General features: G+C 38.5%; 1 long non-coding RNA gene across 1 annotated transcript; it reads left to right on the top strand.

Annotated features, from left to right (window-relative positions):
- The first annotated feature begins 785 nt into the window (after window positions 1-785).
- LOC118479794 lies at window positions 786-3316 on the top strand. The gene is made up of 3 exons (XR_004860826.1): window positions 786-1451; window positions 2458-2509; window positions 3131-3316. It is a non-coding gene; the product is annotated as an uncharacterized LOC118479794 (long non-coding RNA).
- Window positions 3317-15497: the final 12181 nt, after the last annotated feature.

Here is a 15497-nt window from a genome sequence, read left to right as displayed (position 1 = left end):
GATGAACAGATGGTTTGGTTAATTAGTTTGAAATGTTAAATCAGAATTTGAATGTTTCAAATTTTGATAAATTTTAAATGTGAAAAATTCTCAAACGTTTAGTTGATTCATTTAGTTGAATCACAATATTTTTTGTTATAATTGTGTGTTTGAGTTGTGTAGGCTACGAAAGCCAGGATGAAGTTCAGAACCTGAGAAGAGCTTAAACTAAAAAAAACAGGATTTGATTTCAAAGGTGATAACAAATTCCAGACAGCGATCCCAGACCGATGAAAGGGGGAGTCTGACGAAAGTTAGAACCAGAGAAAGATCCGGGTACATGTTTCCCGGAGATATTCCTGAAGAAGACCGATCAAGATTGAAGAGTTGTCATGATTGAAGATTATCACTGAAGATTCCGTTGACATTAAGAGGGAGTCTGTTAGTGAAGATAGAGAGAGAGAATGTGACAACCCGTACTCTCATTGTCGAGAAAAGGGTATTTTAGTAACACCTGTACTTATTATGTATATTATTATTATTATGATTAGTTGGAAAATAATAATAAACCATGACGAGAGAAACGCATAATTTAAATTGATAACCCGGGCCCAACATACTTAAATTAACATATATAAATATAAATACATGTTACTGTTATAATAAGTCGTTAACATTTATGGGGGAGTTCGTATTAAACAAATCACGACATCTAATGGGTTCATACCCGTGGGCCAAGCCTAACCCACACACCCTAGAAACCCTACACTATAAATACAATACTAATCCCCATCACCCTCACTTTTTTGTAAAACATTAAAAGCAAATAAAGAATACCAGCCGCACACACATACTCCAACACCCCTTCGTCTCTTCCTGCAGCTCCGCTGACCGGAGCCGATACTTCGGGCGACGATTTCCAGCGAGCAAGCCACACCCCAGACACAACACTCTTGTACCACTACACACGCATACACACCTGAATCCGAGAGAGAGAGAGAGAGAGAGAGAGAGAGCCAAGAAGAAGGGAGAAAGGCGAGATAGATGCTGGTGGCCGTGGAAGTAATGGCGGCTGAGCCGTTTCTTCTCCGGCGGGTTTCAGAGGCGGTGGTGAACAGAGCATCAACGGATGAGCAGAGCTGTGATGGTGGAAGTTGTGTGGCTCGGAGAGGAGGTGATTGAATGAGGGGCGACTGGCGGCTGACCGATGTTTTGGCAAGAAGTAATAACACCGGTGGTGGTGTTTCAGCTCACGGCCTTTCGGCAGAACTCCGACGGGTCACGGAGGCGGCGGTCGTTATTTGGTGGCAGCGGCCGCGTGTTTTGATGCCGGTACAACAGATCAGTGACGAAGGTGGGTTCGGCTAGTGGCGTTGCGGTAGTGATTGCGAGTTGTCGAGCTAGTGGACCCGGGTGACCGATCACAGCGGCGCAGGAATCCTGGGGCAGGGACGGCAGGAGTCGATCATCGAGTATGTACCTGTGTGTTTCTGATATTTTGAAGTTTTGATGTGCATAAAATTGTTGGCTGCTTATATATATCTATGATTGAACACCTGCATTTTTGTAATTAATTGATAGATATGGATGATTTTTTTTAAACTGTGTTGATGGAAAGTGAACTATTGTTGTGCTAGACTTGGATACACTTTGTCATTTGAAATTGTAAATATGAAAAGAGGATAAAAAGGGTTATAACGATCGCATGACAATCTGTTTGATGTTAGCCTTGCTATAAGTTATAATCAAACTGATGATTTTGATTGTTAAGTATTTCAGGTGTTTATGGAATATGGGTGCTAGCTGTGTACCTATTAAATTTTTGTTAGGAACCTGTATCGCTTGAGATCTTGTTGCTTATGGTATAAAGAGCGAAAAATGTTGCTGTTTAGAGTGAATTTGTAGTCTGATGGTTTTGACGTTTTATTCACCCCTTTCATGTTCCAACTATTGAAAACAAATAGAATATAAACTATACAGAAGTATTATGTGACATGTTATATAAGAACTTGATTAATAAATGATTGTATATGTAATAAAATATAAAAAAAAGATAGCTTATAATTTTCCATTTAAAAGTAGACGTGTAGAAATGGTAGAGTTATCTTATTTTAAAAGATGAATAAGTTTAAAAAAAATAAAGGTTTTAGTTAGTGATTAATATTTTGTGTAACTGTATGGTGATTATGGATAATTGATTTTGATATATGATTTATAATGATAACTGCTCTAGTTAAACCACACATCTCAAAGCTTGACCGCATACAGTAATGACTGCACTTGACAAATGAACTTCACACTACGAAATACACTGATTCACTCTGATTCATGTGTAACTGTCAAGATATGAAATAACTGTGAATACATACATAATTTGATATAACATATGATGATCGTTAGTTGAACACTACGTGTTAGATACGTGTTATTAATATGTGACTACTTGTATACTGTCCTAATAAGTGATAACCATAATAGGACGTGGTTGACCAACTTAGGACAAACGCTTTATCTACCGAGCAAAGCAAAGGTGAGTTCACACTTTCCACAAGGCATGTGATTCCCAAGGGTTGGGAATGGGTAAAGGATTGAAACCAAAACTGCGTGATCTCCTGGTTTGGGACACGTACACACCCTCTTTATTAAAGGGTGACAACATGCGATAAGGATTTTGATTGGAAACCTGCGTAATCTCCTAGTTTGGGGATTTCGTACACACCCTCTTTACTGAAGGGTGACAACACGGATACTAGACCAAAACTCTCTATCATGAAGTCCCTCCTTTTTATATCGACTTAATCGCCAGGCCAATGGCGAGCGGGTCATTAGTTAGATAGCGCTATTTAGGTTTGACAAGCCTCACACCGTGCCGCAGAGGACGGGCGTGAACTAATGGATCTGGGCACTACTCAATGATGATAGACATTGACGTCAGGGCACCAACTTACTTTAGTCAGTGGTCGATATGGTAAACGGGTCTAGTGGTTAACATGGGGAAGCCCCCACCAACTATGGATATGTTTGGGAAACAGGGTAAACGGATTAACTTACAACTTACAAATGAACTCCTGGTTTTGAAACAACTTAATAATGAACACCAACTGTGAACTCACTCAACTTTGTTGTTGACTCTCTGTTACATGCTTTGCAGGTCGTTAGAGGTTTAGCTGGAGCTTGCAGGGGAGCAGGAGTCGTTGTGGGACATGAACCGCTGCGTGTTCATGAAAAACTTTATTAAATTAAAAACTTAAATTTTGGTTTTGAACTTAAACGCTTCCGCTGACTATTCAACTTGGTTTTGGACTTTGGTTTGGAGAACTTTAGACGTTTGGTTTTACTTTACTTTATTTAATGTTTATTATAATTGGTGGTATGATCCTGGTCAGTCACACGCCTCACTGTAATACTCCGCTTGTGGATTTTGAGGGTGTGACGGAGAAGCCCAGAGACTGATCAAGACTGAAGAAGTGAAGACATGATATTGTCAAAAACTCGATGAGCGACTCGTCAAGATCTGAGGGGGAGTTTGTTGGTGCATTTCATCTGTCGACTTCGTCTTGGATCGAGTCTTAGATTGCATTGTATATATTAGAGCACGTTTTACGAGAAAGCAGGAGAATGTATGAAGTATTAGGTGCTGATTTCGCTCATATGGTCAAGTGTACACTCAGGCGAAATCAGACAAGCTGATTTCGCTCATATGGTTAATCTGATTTCGCTTATATGGACTGGTGTAGTCTGGAGCGAAATCTGGAACCTATATATAGGTGTCCATGAGCGAAATGACATAACAGTTGTACGAATTCCATACCGAGGTGCTATTTGTGACATCTGTGCCTCCACGGCCATCAAACAAAAACCAAATTAATGAAATATTGTATTTCATACTTGGGATTTGTATAAATATGTGTATCATTTGCACATATCCATTCTCGTTCGATTTCGAGCTCTAAATCGCTTTCTAGAAAGTTATACGCGAACTGACGCGTAAACGTAATCAGTTTAACGTGACAAATACTCCGGAATAGTGACATAGGCTTAACATACCTTAAATAACCTTTACATAACTTAGAAATAAGTTTTGGAAGGTTTGGTGTGTCGAAATCAAGTTTATTCGCTTACAGGGACTAATTTCGACAAACTGCGAAAGTATGTCGATTCGTATTGTAACGAACATTCTGGAACTTTATCATAAGTTAAACATGCCCTAAATATCCTAAACATAGCTTAGAAATAAGCTTTGAGTGGTTCGGTGTGCAAAAATATGCTTATTTGATCTTACATGGACTAAAACTGTCAAAAACGACGTAAGTTTGCACTTTCGCTCATATCTTACGTTCTGACCACATCTGGACATCCAAAATTTTTTTACACACTAAAATATTTTTATTTTAGTGATCGGCATGCAAAAATACCGTTCGTCGCTTACTTTGGTTCGTTTTCGCGTCCGTTTAAGTTTCGTCGTAATTTAAGGAACAACGCGACCGTACAACCAAACGAGCCGACATCCGAGAGTGTTCCAAGCATATTTTGAGTCATCTAAACCTTATTGACCTTTTAGAGCCTTGAAAATGGCTTAACGGGGGTCAAAAGGGTCTGAAATGAGCTCAAAACACATGCAGGGACCTAAACTGCCATTTTTGCAAATTTGTGCTGAACTGGGGAGGTCAGGCGGGCCGCGTAAGCCCCCTCCCATATCTTACGCGGGCCGTGTCAGTGTGCCCAGTTCCAGAAACTCAGTTTCAGCAATCTGTTGCAACTTCAGGGGCTGTTTATGCAATTTCTTGGTGTGGTGAGCAAGTTACCACCTCCCCAAGGCTTCTAACCTGCATCAAACAAGTGTATGGCCATGATTTAATGCTTGGAGGTTACACAAACATGTGTAATGATCTTGTGAACTTCCTACAAGTATAAATAGCCATGCTTTCTTCCATTTTCATTGCTCATTTCCTTCTCTTCTCTTCTCCATCTGATTTGGAAGGCTCCCTCAAGTGTTTGCAGCTTTCTAATCTCATTGGGAACATGGTTTTCTTGTAGAAAAGATAGCAAGGACCCATTGTGAGTATTCTTTCATTCTTTTTATTGTTTTCCTAGTTTGGAAGTCAAATATAGTTTGACTTTCAGCTTTGACCACGAGTTGGTCAACGAGAAGTTCGTTTGAACTTCGCAACGTGAGCGTAATCACGTTGGTTATAGTCCTTAGTGACTATACCCACTGATTACCACGTTATCTAGGTGTAGTGACGAGTCTAAGTTTCGGTCAAAATGCGTTTTAGCACGCATTTTGCAACGGAACTATTATTAAGTATCAAAACGCCTCGTTTTGATACCAAATCAGTAGGTTAAACATGTTTTGACATGTTTAGCTCGTCGCTTTTAGTTAGTGCTTGTTTAGAGTCGTAAGTTGAGCGGTCTAAACCACCGCTTAGACTTTCGAACTCGACCCGTTTGGTTGATCATTAGGATCCGACCAAGCATGATTAATGACCATAGTTGCACAGGGAATAACCTTCCGAGGTTATACCTTATGGTCACCAAGTTTAAGTAGTTGTATGATAGGTGGATTATATGCCTTAGGTAAATTACCAAAATGCCCTTTTCATGCATAATTGGACTTTAAACATATGTAACCTTACTTTTGTCACCTAACTGATTATGCGACATATTTAATCATGTTTAGGCATATAATACTTGTCATAGGACTAGTTAGACGTCTCGAACGCGTTTTACGCAAACGACGCGTGAAAGTAGCGTAAGCTACCTAAACGGGTTGTAACGGGTCAAAAGCACTTAGGTTAGGTTTCAATTTAGAATGTAGGCTTTGTTAAACCATGTCATATGAGTTCCAATAACTCGTTTGGTTTACAAGACCTCATCCTATCCGATCTTCCGACTTAGGTCCGGTTTATTTATATAGTTAGGTTGCCAATTGATTCTGTGCTCCCTCTAGCTTTGCTTGGTTGTTGTTCAAAGACCACTAAGCATTCTCAGGTGAGTACATAGTTCCCCTCTTTTACTGTTTTCAATTGTTTTGGGATAATTCATATGTGCTAAATGTTTTCGAGGTTTTAACGTTGGTTTCAAAAATAAATAATATGGTTTATACAAAATTTATAACGATTTGATAAAGTGAACAAACTTGTTGGTTGTATTTACATAACGAATAATATCCATTAAGTTTGGCCGAACCGACCAGTATTAGGTTATGGTACCATAGGATCTGACAAATCCTGTTATCAGACTGCACCCATGGTTATGTATGGGTTAGGTGGGTAACGACCGAATCTGATGATTGTTAACTTACCCTTTGGTGGTTAGTTAATGCGAGATTGGCGATAGGCGAGTCACGAAGGTTTGGATATTATTAGCGAGACAGCCAAAAGTAGTTTTCACAATTAAAACGAGAATGATTTAAACGACTGAAACGATTTTGACGAATTAAACGAATTGGATAAACGATTGGTTTTTGGTTTGTGTTTAGATAACGGGACGGGTGTGATGTGATGAAAGCATGGTGGATACGCCGCTGGTACTTCCTATATATAAGTGTTTTCATCGTATTACATACCGTGGCGTTATTTAGTTCACTTGGGTAAACGATTTTGAGACGATGTCACACAAACGAGGTTTTTGAAATGATATAAACCATACGAATTTTATTAACGATAATTATTAACGAGTTTTTACGCAAGGTTTTACGAAATCTGAGTTTAATTAAACAAATGTTTTGGGTTAAGAATCATGGCTACGAGATTTTATAAATTGTAACCAACTTGATTTGAGTTGGTTAATTATGTCGCAATACAATACTTTTCAAAACAAGGTTTTTAAATTAAGTATTGCAACATGTAAACTAGCCATGAATCCGACACTCTCAAAAACTTATGTACTCGCCAGCAATTCTTTGCTGACTTTGTTTTCACATATGTTTCAGGTATTGTTGATTGATGTTGATTGCTAGGATGCATACTCACATAGGACTGGACGAGACCTTAGTGACATAATAACAATAATAGACTATGTTTAACTTGTTTGTTAGATCTCAAGACGATGTAAATGTTTAATGTTTAATAAAACAAAACTTCAAATTTCTGTGTGTTTTGAAACAATGATTCTGTTACAACACTCCCCGATGTTTCTGCCACGATTTGTTGTTTTAGCGTGGTCGGGGTGTGACAGAAAAGTTGGTATCAGAGCTCATGGTTATAGGGAATTAGGTTATTAGTAATGCTTTGACCTAGTCTATAACCTTCCTATGACCCTAACACAAGATTCTTGTGTTTAGATCTTAAAATAATATCGTCACCTATCCTTAGGTGACAACCACAATATGAACATAAATTTCGAATCCGCTTTGAAAACTAATCATCTGTTCTAGGATGATTCATTATAAGGTTTTGAAACCTCTTAGTTTTCAAAATCTCGTCAAAGTTTGGGTCTACATAATGTGAACACGTGCAAACTGGAAGAGTGAATGCATGTACCCTGAGTTTTCTGTCTAAGGCTAGAGTGTTCGTACAAATCCGTAGTATCGGACCAGTCACTCTTACCTGGGAACTCTTGGGGTGAGTGTTCACTTATAGGCGAGCATGTCTTCAGTGATACATTAATATGACCCGTTTACTTTGATTAAATCACCGTTTCATTTGTTTGCCTTAGGTCACAAACAAATGATCGCAATTTCTATGCGTTGTCATTCTGTTTCACTTGTTCTCTCCTATGTCCTTCATTTCCTTTAGGATGTCTCTTCTTCGCAACGACACACAAATGTCCGAGCAAACTGCCAAATTTGCCCAGCGAATAGGCGAAGTAATCCTGAAGATCGTGGATTTAGGTATCGCCATGTCTCGTCTCAATAATGAAGCCACTTAAGAAGCATTGAAAGGAGCAGAAGCCGAGCCTTCGAAAAAGTCAAAGAAGCGTAAAGCTCCACAGGATCCCGTAGCCGTTACACAAAATCAAGCAAAACCTAGCCAGGTGGCAGCACCACCAGCCAAGAAGCCGTACTTAGGAACTCCTCCTTTATGTAATCAGTGTAACCTCCACCACTATGCCAGTGTCAAATGTCGGAAATGTTTCAACTGTGGACTCATCGGTCGTTTGGTACGAGACTGTCGTTCAACCACTATGCTAAACCAAGCTTTTCAGAACCCTGTTCAATTTCAAGCAGATCCAGCACAGGCTTATTTTCCTCCTGGTACTTGTTACACCTATGGCGAGACGGGTTATGTCAGGGACAGATACCCAAAGATTTTTAATGCAAATCCGACCCAAGGATGAGCATCTGGCCGATTAAAAGAAGCTGCTGCTTTGAATAATCCGAATCTTATGTTTATGTTTCTAGTGTTTTCCTTTGAACTCGGAGACAATCGATTTTGTTCATAAATAAATCTTTATTGCAATTCTAATATACAAATCTAGTTGCATGTGTGTATGGCATACCCCTACGATACCTACACCAAAGAACCGTATTTGTAGTTCTCTCATTCATATGATCGCTCGTGAATTTCTCGAAAATTCGAAGTGCTCGCTTCATTCTAAGAAACGAAGTGACTATTTGAGTAATCACTTTAATTCCATGGTTAGATAACTAAGAAAACCGTTATCTGTCGAAGTTGTTCTTGGTAAACCTCTTGTACTCAATTCTGTTATTCGCGACTGTCAATTTAACCTTGATAATCACCTTTTTCCTTTGACCTCACACCGATGCAACTTGGGAGTTTTGACATTATCATAGGGATGGTTGGTTAGCAGAACATCTTGCTGAGGTAGTTTGTTTCGATAAGATTGTCCGTATTCCTCTTTCATCTGGCGATGCTCTGAAAATTCGTGGCGAGAAACCATCTTTGGTTTGAAACTTATGCCTTGTACAAAAATCCAATGTTATTTACGAAAAGGATATGTTGCCTTTCTGGCACATGTCACCGAGGAGAAAGGCAAGAATAATAGTATTCAGGACATTCCAATTGTTCGGGATTATCCAGTGGTGTTTCCTGATGAACTGCCTGGTTTACCTCCAGTTCGTCAAGTCGAGTTTCATTTTAACCTTGTACCCAATGCCAACCCAATTGCGAAAACACCTTATCATCCTGCACCGTCTGAGATGCAAGAATTATCGAAGTAGCTTCAAGATAGAGTTATCTGATAAAGGATTCATCCGTCCGAGCTTTCTCACCTTGGGGAGCTCCTATCCTTTTTGTGAAAAAGAAAGATGGATCCTTTCGAATATGTATCAATTACCATAAGCTTGATAAGCTTACCATCAAGAATCAATATCCCCTACCTCGAATGGATGATCTCTTTGATCAGCTGCAAGGTGCTACCTGTTTTTCCAAGATCGACCTGCGATCTGAGTATCATTAGCTTCGTGTATTTGAAGAAGATATTCCCAAAACTGCATTCCACACGAGATATGGACACTACGAGTTCACTATCATGCCCTTTGGTTTGACAAAAGTCTCCAGCACACTCGTAGTCGAAAGGAGCGAGTCAAGCTTCACTCTGTTCAAACTCTATTTGATATTCAATCTCTTGTCTTTCAAGCACAACGATCTTGTGTAAACGAAGGCTTTTTGAAATATGAGCTACCACTTCAATTCAAGCTTAAACTCGAAACGAAAGAGATGATGGGTTGCTCTATTTTAAGGATCCTTGTGGATGATTACCGCCCAAATCAGAGCCCTAATTGGATTCTTCGTACACCTCAATATCTACATTACAACTCAATAAGGACAAACCGAATTCCTATTAAGATCTTCTTATCTTCATAGTTAGATTCTTGAAAATATTTAAAGTGCCAAATGAAATCCACGGATTGGATTTCTGGCATGCTTTAAATACCCGTGTCCAAAGATAACAAATTAAAGGTCAAATTAATCAATTATGTGATTATGTGATTATGTGTTTCTTTTATGTCTTTGTGTAATTTGAGTTTTTCGATATCCATATCCTCGTAGAATCTTCCATATCTCCATATGAGGGATTCATAGTAGGATATCCAAAGGTACTACCTTAAATCCTTAATGGGCTTCTACATGGTAGTTAAGACCCTTGGATCATATAGTACCATTCCATAATTCGAAAAAGACCCCATGAGTGGTCTAGTAAAAAGATTAATTCAAATCTGGTTAGAAATGACATGTGATGGTATAGCTGGAAAGACTCCTTGGTGGTCTGTTTTAAAAGATCATTTATTGATCTAAAGGACTCTATGGTGGTCTAGTCACACTCATCACATGTTCGTTCATTTGGTTTTCCCTACACATTATCAAATACACTATGTGGACTATGCAAGGAATTACGTAACTATGGACGCGTACATAATTATGAAATTCAGTGCACGGAAACCACAGTAAGATTTATCATGTGTAAGAACCGATAGTGGCAACAATAGCAGAACGTGAACAATGTAATGGAGGTACGGTGGACGCACCAATGGCGCTTCATATACTTGTATATAAGTGTCCCTCTTACATTGCAAGCATAATGTTATTAAAGTTACTAGAAGTTCAGAACCCTAACCAGTGTTGTCTTATCTTTTCGACTTCATGTTTCGAGCTCTCACAAGTTTCCTCTGATTAAAATTTCGGGATGAAATTTCCTAAAGTAGGGGAGACTGTGACATCTGTGCCTCCACGGCCATAAAAAAAATACCAAATTAATGAAATATTGTATTTCATACTTGGGATTTGTATAAATATGTGTATCATTTGCACATATCCATTCTCGTTCGATTTCGAGCTCTAAATCGCTTTCTGGAAAGTTATACGCGAACTGATGCGTAAACATAATAAGTTTAACGCGACAAACACTCCGAAAAAAGTTACATAGGCTTAACATACCTTAAATAACCTTTACATAACTTAGAAATAAGTTTTGGAAGGTTTGGTGTGTCGAAATCAAGTTTATTCGCTTACAGGGACTAATTTCGACAAACTGCGAAAGTATGCCGATTCGTACTGTAACGAACATTCCGAAACTTTATCATAAGTTAAACATGCCCTAAATATCCTAAACATAGCTTAGAAATAAGCTTTGAGTGGTTCGGTGTGCAAAAATATGCTTATTTGATCTTACAGGGACTAAAAGTGTCAAAAACGACGTAAGTTTGCATTTTCGCACATATCTTACGTTCTGACCACATCTGGACATCCAAAATTTTTGTACACACTAAAATATTTTTATTTTAGTGATCGGAATGCAAAAATACTGTTCGTCGCTTAATTTGGTTCGTTTTCGCGTCCGTTTAAGTTTCGTCGTAATTTAAGGAACAACGCGACCGTACGACCAAAGGAGCCGACATCCGAGAGTGTTCCAAGCATATTTTGAGTCCTCTAAACCTTATTGACCTTTTAGAGCCTTGAAAATGGCTTAACGGGGGTCAAAAGGGCCTGAAATGAGCTTAAAACACATGCAGGGACCTAAACTGCCATTTTTGCAAATTTGTGCTGAACTGGGGAGGTCAGGCGGGCCGCGTAAGCCCCCTCCCATATCTTGCGGGGGCCGTGTCAGTGTGCCCAGTTCCAGAAACTCAGTTTCAGCAATCTGTTGCAACTTCAGGGGCTGTATATGTAATTTCTTGGTGTGGTGAGCAAGTTACCACCTCCCCAAGGCTTCTAACCTGCATCAAACAAGTGTATGGCCATGATTTAATGCTTGGAGGTTACACAAACATGTGTAATGATCCTGTGAACTTCCTACAAGTATAAATAGCCATGCTTTCTTCCATTTTCTTTGCTCATTTCCTTCTCTTCTCTTCTCCATCTGATTTGGAAGGCTCCCTCAAGTGTTTGGAGCTTTCTAGTTTCATTGGGAACTTGGTTTTCTTGTAGAAAAGATAGCAAGGACCCATTGTGAGTATTCTTTCATTCTTTTTATTGTTTTCCTAGTTTGGAAGTCAAATATAGTTTGACTTTCAGCTTTGACCACGAGTTGGTCAACGAGAAGTTCGTTTGAACTTCGCAACGTGAGCGTAATCACGTTGGTTATAGTCCTTAGTGACTATACCCACTGATTACCACGTTATCTAGGTGTAGTGACGAGTCTAAGTTTCGGTCAAAATGCGTTTTAGAACGCATTTTGCAACAGAACTATTATTAAGTATCAAAACGGCTCGTTTTAATACCAAATCAGTAGGTTAAACATGTTTTGACATGTTTAGCTCGTCGCTTTTAGTTAGTGCTTGTTTAGAGTCGTAAGTTGAGCGGTCTAAACCACCGCTTAGACTTTCGAACTTGACCCGTTTGGTCGATCATTAGGATCTGACCAAGCATGATTAGTGACCATAGTTGCACAGGGAATAACCTTCCGAGGTTATACCTTATGGTCACCAAGTTTAAGTAGTTGTATGATAGGTGGATTATATGCCTTAGGTAAATTACCAAAATGCCCTTTTCATGCATAATTGGACTTTAAACATATGTAACCTAACTTTTGTCACCTAAACTGATTATGCAACATATTTAATCATGTTTAGGCATATAATACTTGTCATAGGACTAGTTAGACGTCTCGAACGCGTTTTACGCAAATGACGCGTTAAAGTAGCGTAAGCTAACTAAACGGGTTGTAACGGGTCAAAAGCACTTAGGTTAGGTTTCAATTTAGAATGCAGGCTTTGTTAAACCATGTCATATGAGTTCCAATAACTCGTTTGGTTTACAAGACCTCATCCTATCCGATCTTCCGACTTAGGTCCGGTTTATTTATATAGTTAGGTTGCCGATTGATTCCGTGCTCCCTCTAGCTTTGCTTGGTTGTTGTTCAAAGACCACTAAGCATTCTCAGGTGAGTACGTAGTTCCCCTCTTTTACTATTTTCAATTGTTTCGGGGTGATTCATATGTGCTAAATGTTTTCGAGGTTTTAACGATGGTTTCAAAAATAAATAATATGGTTTATACAAAATTTATAACGATTTGATAAAGTAAACAAACTTGTTGGTTGTATTTACATAACGAATAATATCCATTAATTTTGGCCGAACCGACCAGTATTAGGTTAGGGTACCATAGGATCTGACAAATCCTGTTATCAGACTGCACCCATGGTTATGTGTGGGTTAGGTGGGTAACGACCGAATCTGATGATTGTTAACTTACCCTTTGGTGGTTAGTTAATGCGAGATTGGCGATAGGCGAGTCACGAAGGTTTGGATATTATTAGCGAGACAGCCAAAAGTAGTTTTCACAATTAAAACGAGAATGACTTAAACGACTGAAACGATTTTGACGAATTAAACGAATTGGATAAACGATTGGTTTTTGGTTTGTTTAGATAACGAGACGGGTGTGATGTGATGAAAGCATGGTGGATACGCCGCTGGTACTTCCTATATATAAGTGTTTTCATCGTATTACATACCGTGGCGTTATTTAGTTCACTTGGGTAAACGATTTTGAGACGATGTCACACAAACGAGGTTTTTGAAATGATATAAACCAACGAATTTTATTAACGATAATTATTAACGAGTTTTTACGCGAGGTTTTACGAAATCTGAATTTAATTAAACAAATGTTTTGGGTTAAGAATCATGGCTACGAGATTTTATAAATTGTAACCAACTTGATTTGAGTTGGTTAATTATGTCGCAATACAATACTTTTCAAAACAAGGTTTTTAAATTAAGTATTGCAACATGTAAACTAGCCATGAATCCGACACTCTCAAAAACCTATGTACTCGCCAGCAATTCTTTGCTGACTTTGTTTTCACATATGTTTCAGGTATTGTTGATTGATGTTGATTGCTTGGATGCATACTCACATAGGACTGGACGAGGCCTTAGTGACATAATAACAATAATAGACTATGTTTAACTTGTTTGTTAGATCTCAAGACGATGTAAATGTGTAATGTTTAATAAAACAAAACTTCAAATTTCCGTGTGTTTTGAAACAATGATTATGTTACAACACTCCCCGATGTTTCCGCCACGATTTGTTGTTTTATCGTGGTCGGGGTGTGACACTGTCGGTGTGAAGACTGGTTGTAATTGTGTTCAAATCAATATAATCAGTAGTTAATAGTGAAATCAAGTTAAAAAAAGACTGAATCAATGAATTCTGCCTCTGATTCAGTCTGAGCACTCTTCTGATCAACTCGTTAGGTCGTTTCGCGATCCTATAATTCCTCTGGAAAGATATCTGAAAACTGGGACACTACTTGAATGTCTTTTAATTCTTTTCCCTTAGTGTTAGTGATTATAGAAATCAAATATACTATAGATCCTTTTCTTATATAACTTGCAGTTTTCATCGGAGATGAATTTATTGGATCTAGATGACTTATCTCCTTTAATTGTGATCTTTTCACCTCTTAATGATTTTACTTGAATTGACTTTTGATCACATAAAATACTGGCTCTATTGGCTATTAACCAATCCATTCCTAATACTACATCAAATCCTGCCAGTTTCATTGGATAAAGGTTTGCAGTAAACTTTTGATTAAAAATTTCAACTCTTGCTTCCTGCAAGATTTCAGAAATCCTAACGGTTTCTCCATTTGCTGTCTCTACTAGACATTCTTGTGGTAGTTTAGTTAATGATTGGTTTAGGAGTTTGCAAAACGAAGTATTAATAAAACTTTGGTTTGCACCAGAGTCAAATAATACTTTAGCAAAAATATCATTAACTAAAAACGTACTAGCTATGACGTCCGGAATCATCTTGGCTTCATCTGCAGTTAGAATGAATGCTCTAGCATTTTTAGGATTCTTGTTGTTTGCAGCTGGAGCCAATTTCGGACAATTTGTCCTGATGTGACCTTTTTCTCCACAATTGAAACACATTCCATTACTGGATTTCTTCTTGCAATTCTCTTCCTTGTGTCCTGAGGCCTTGCAAAAATTGTAGTAGATGGAGCATTTTCCTGAATGCTTCTTTCTGCAGTTTTTTGCAGTATGGTGCAGAGGTAGAACCTACATTCCTACGGTTAAAATTCCCATAATGGAATCTTGGGTAAGCCTTTGGTCTTCTTCTCTAGTACGCACCAGTTCATCAGTCAAGGTATTGGCTAGTTCTACAGCTTCTTCTATGGTTTGAGGTCTAGCTGCCTTGACTACATGTCTAATCTCTCCAATTAATCCCTAGATGTAACGGGAGATTAATACCGGTTCTGGTGATGCAAGGGTTGGTACTATTCTAGCATATTCAAAGAATGTGGTAGTATAACCCTTACTATCTACCCCGTTCATTCTAAGATTCAAAAACTTGTTTGCTATCTGTTCCTTTTCATTGGGAGGGCAGAACTTTCTTTCTACCATAATTTTGAACTCCTCCCATTCCATGCTATAAACTCTATCACTTCCTCTTGACTGGAGGATAGTCTTCCACCACTCTAGAGCTGCATTCTTAAATAAGTTAGAAGCAAACATTATCCTATCTTCTTCGGCACACTTGCTTATTTTCAGAACAACTTCAGTTTTCTCTATCCAACGTAGAGCTGCAATGGGTCCTTCATTGCCCGAGAATTATATTGGTTTACAGGACCAGAATTCTTTGTAAGAACAACCAT

Source organism: Helianthus annuus, chromosome 6, assembly GCF_002127325.2.
Source record: "Helianthus annuus cultivar XRQ/B chromosome 6, HanXRQr2.0-SUNRISE, whole genome shotgun sequence".
NCBI lineage: Eukaryota > Viridiplantae > Streptophyta > Magnoliopsida > Asterales > Asteraceae > Helianthus > Helianthus annuus.
This window is presented reverse-complemented; position numbering and strand designations above follow the sequence as displayed.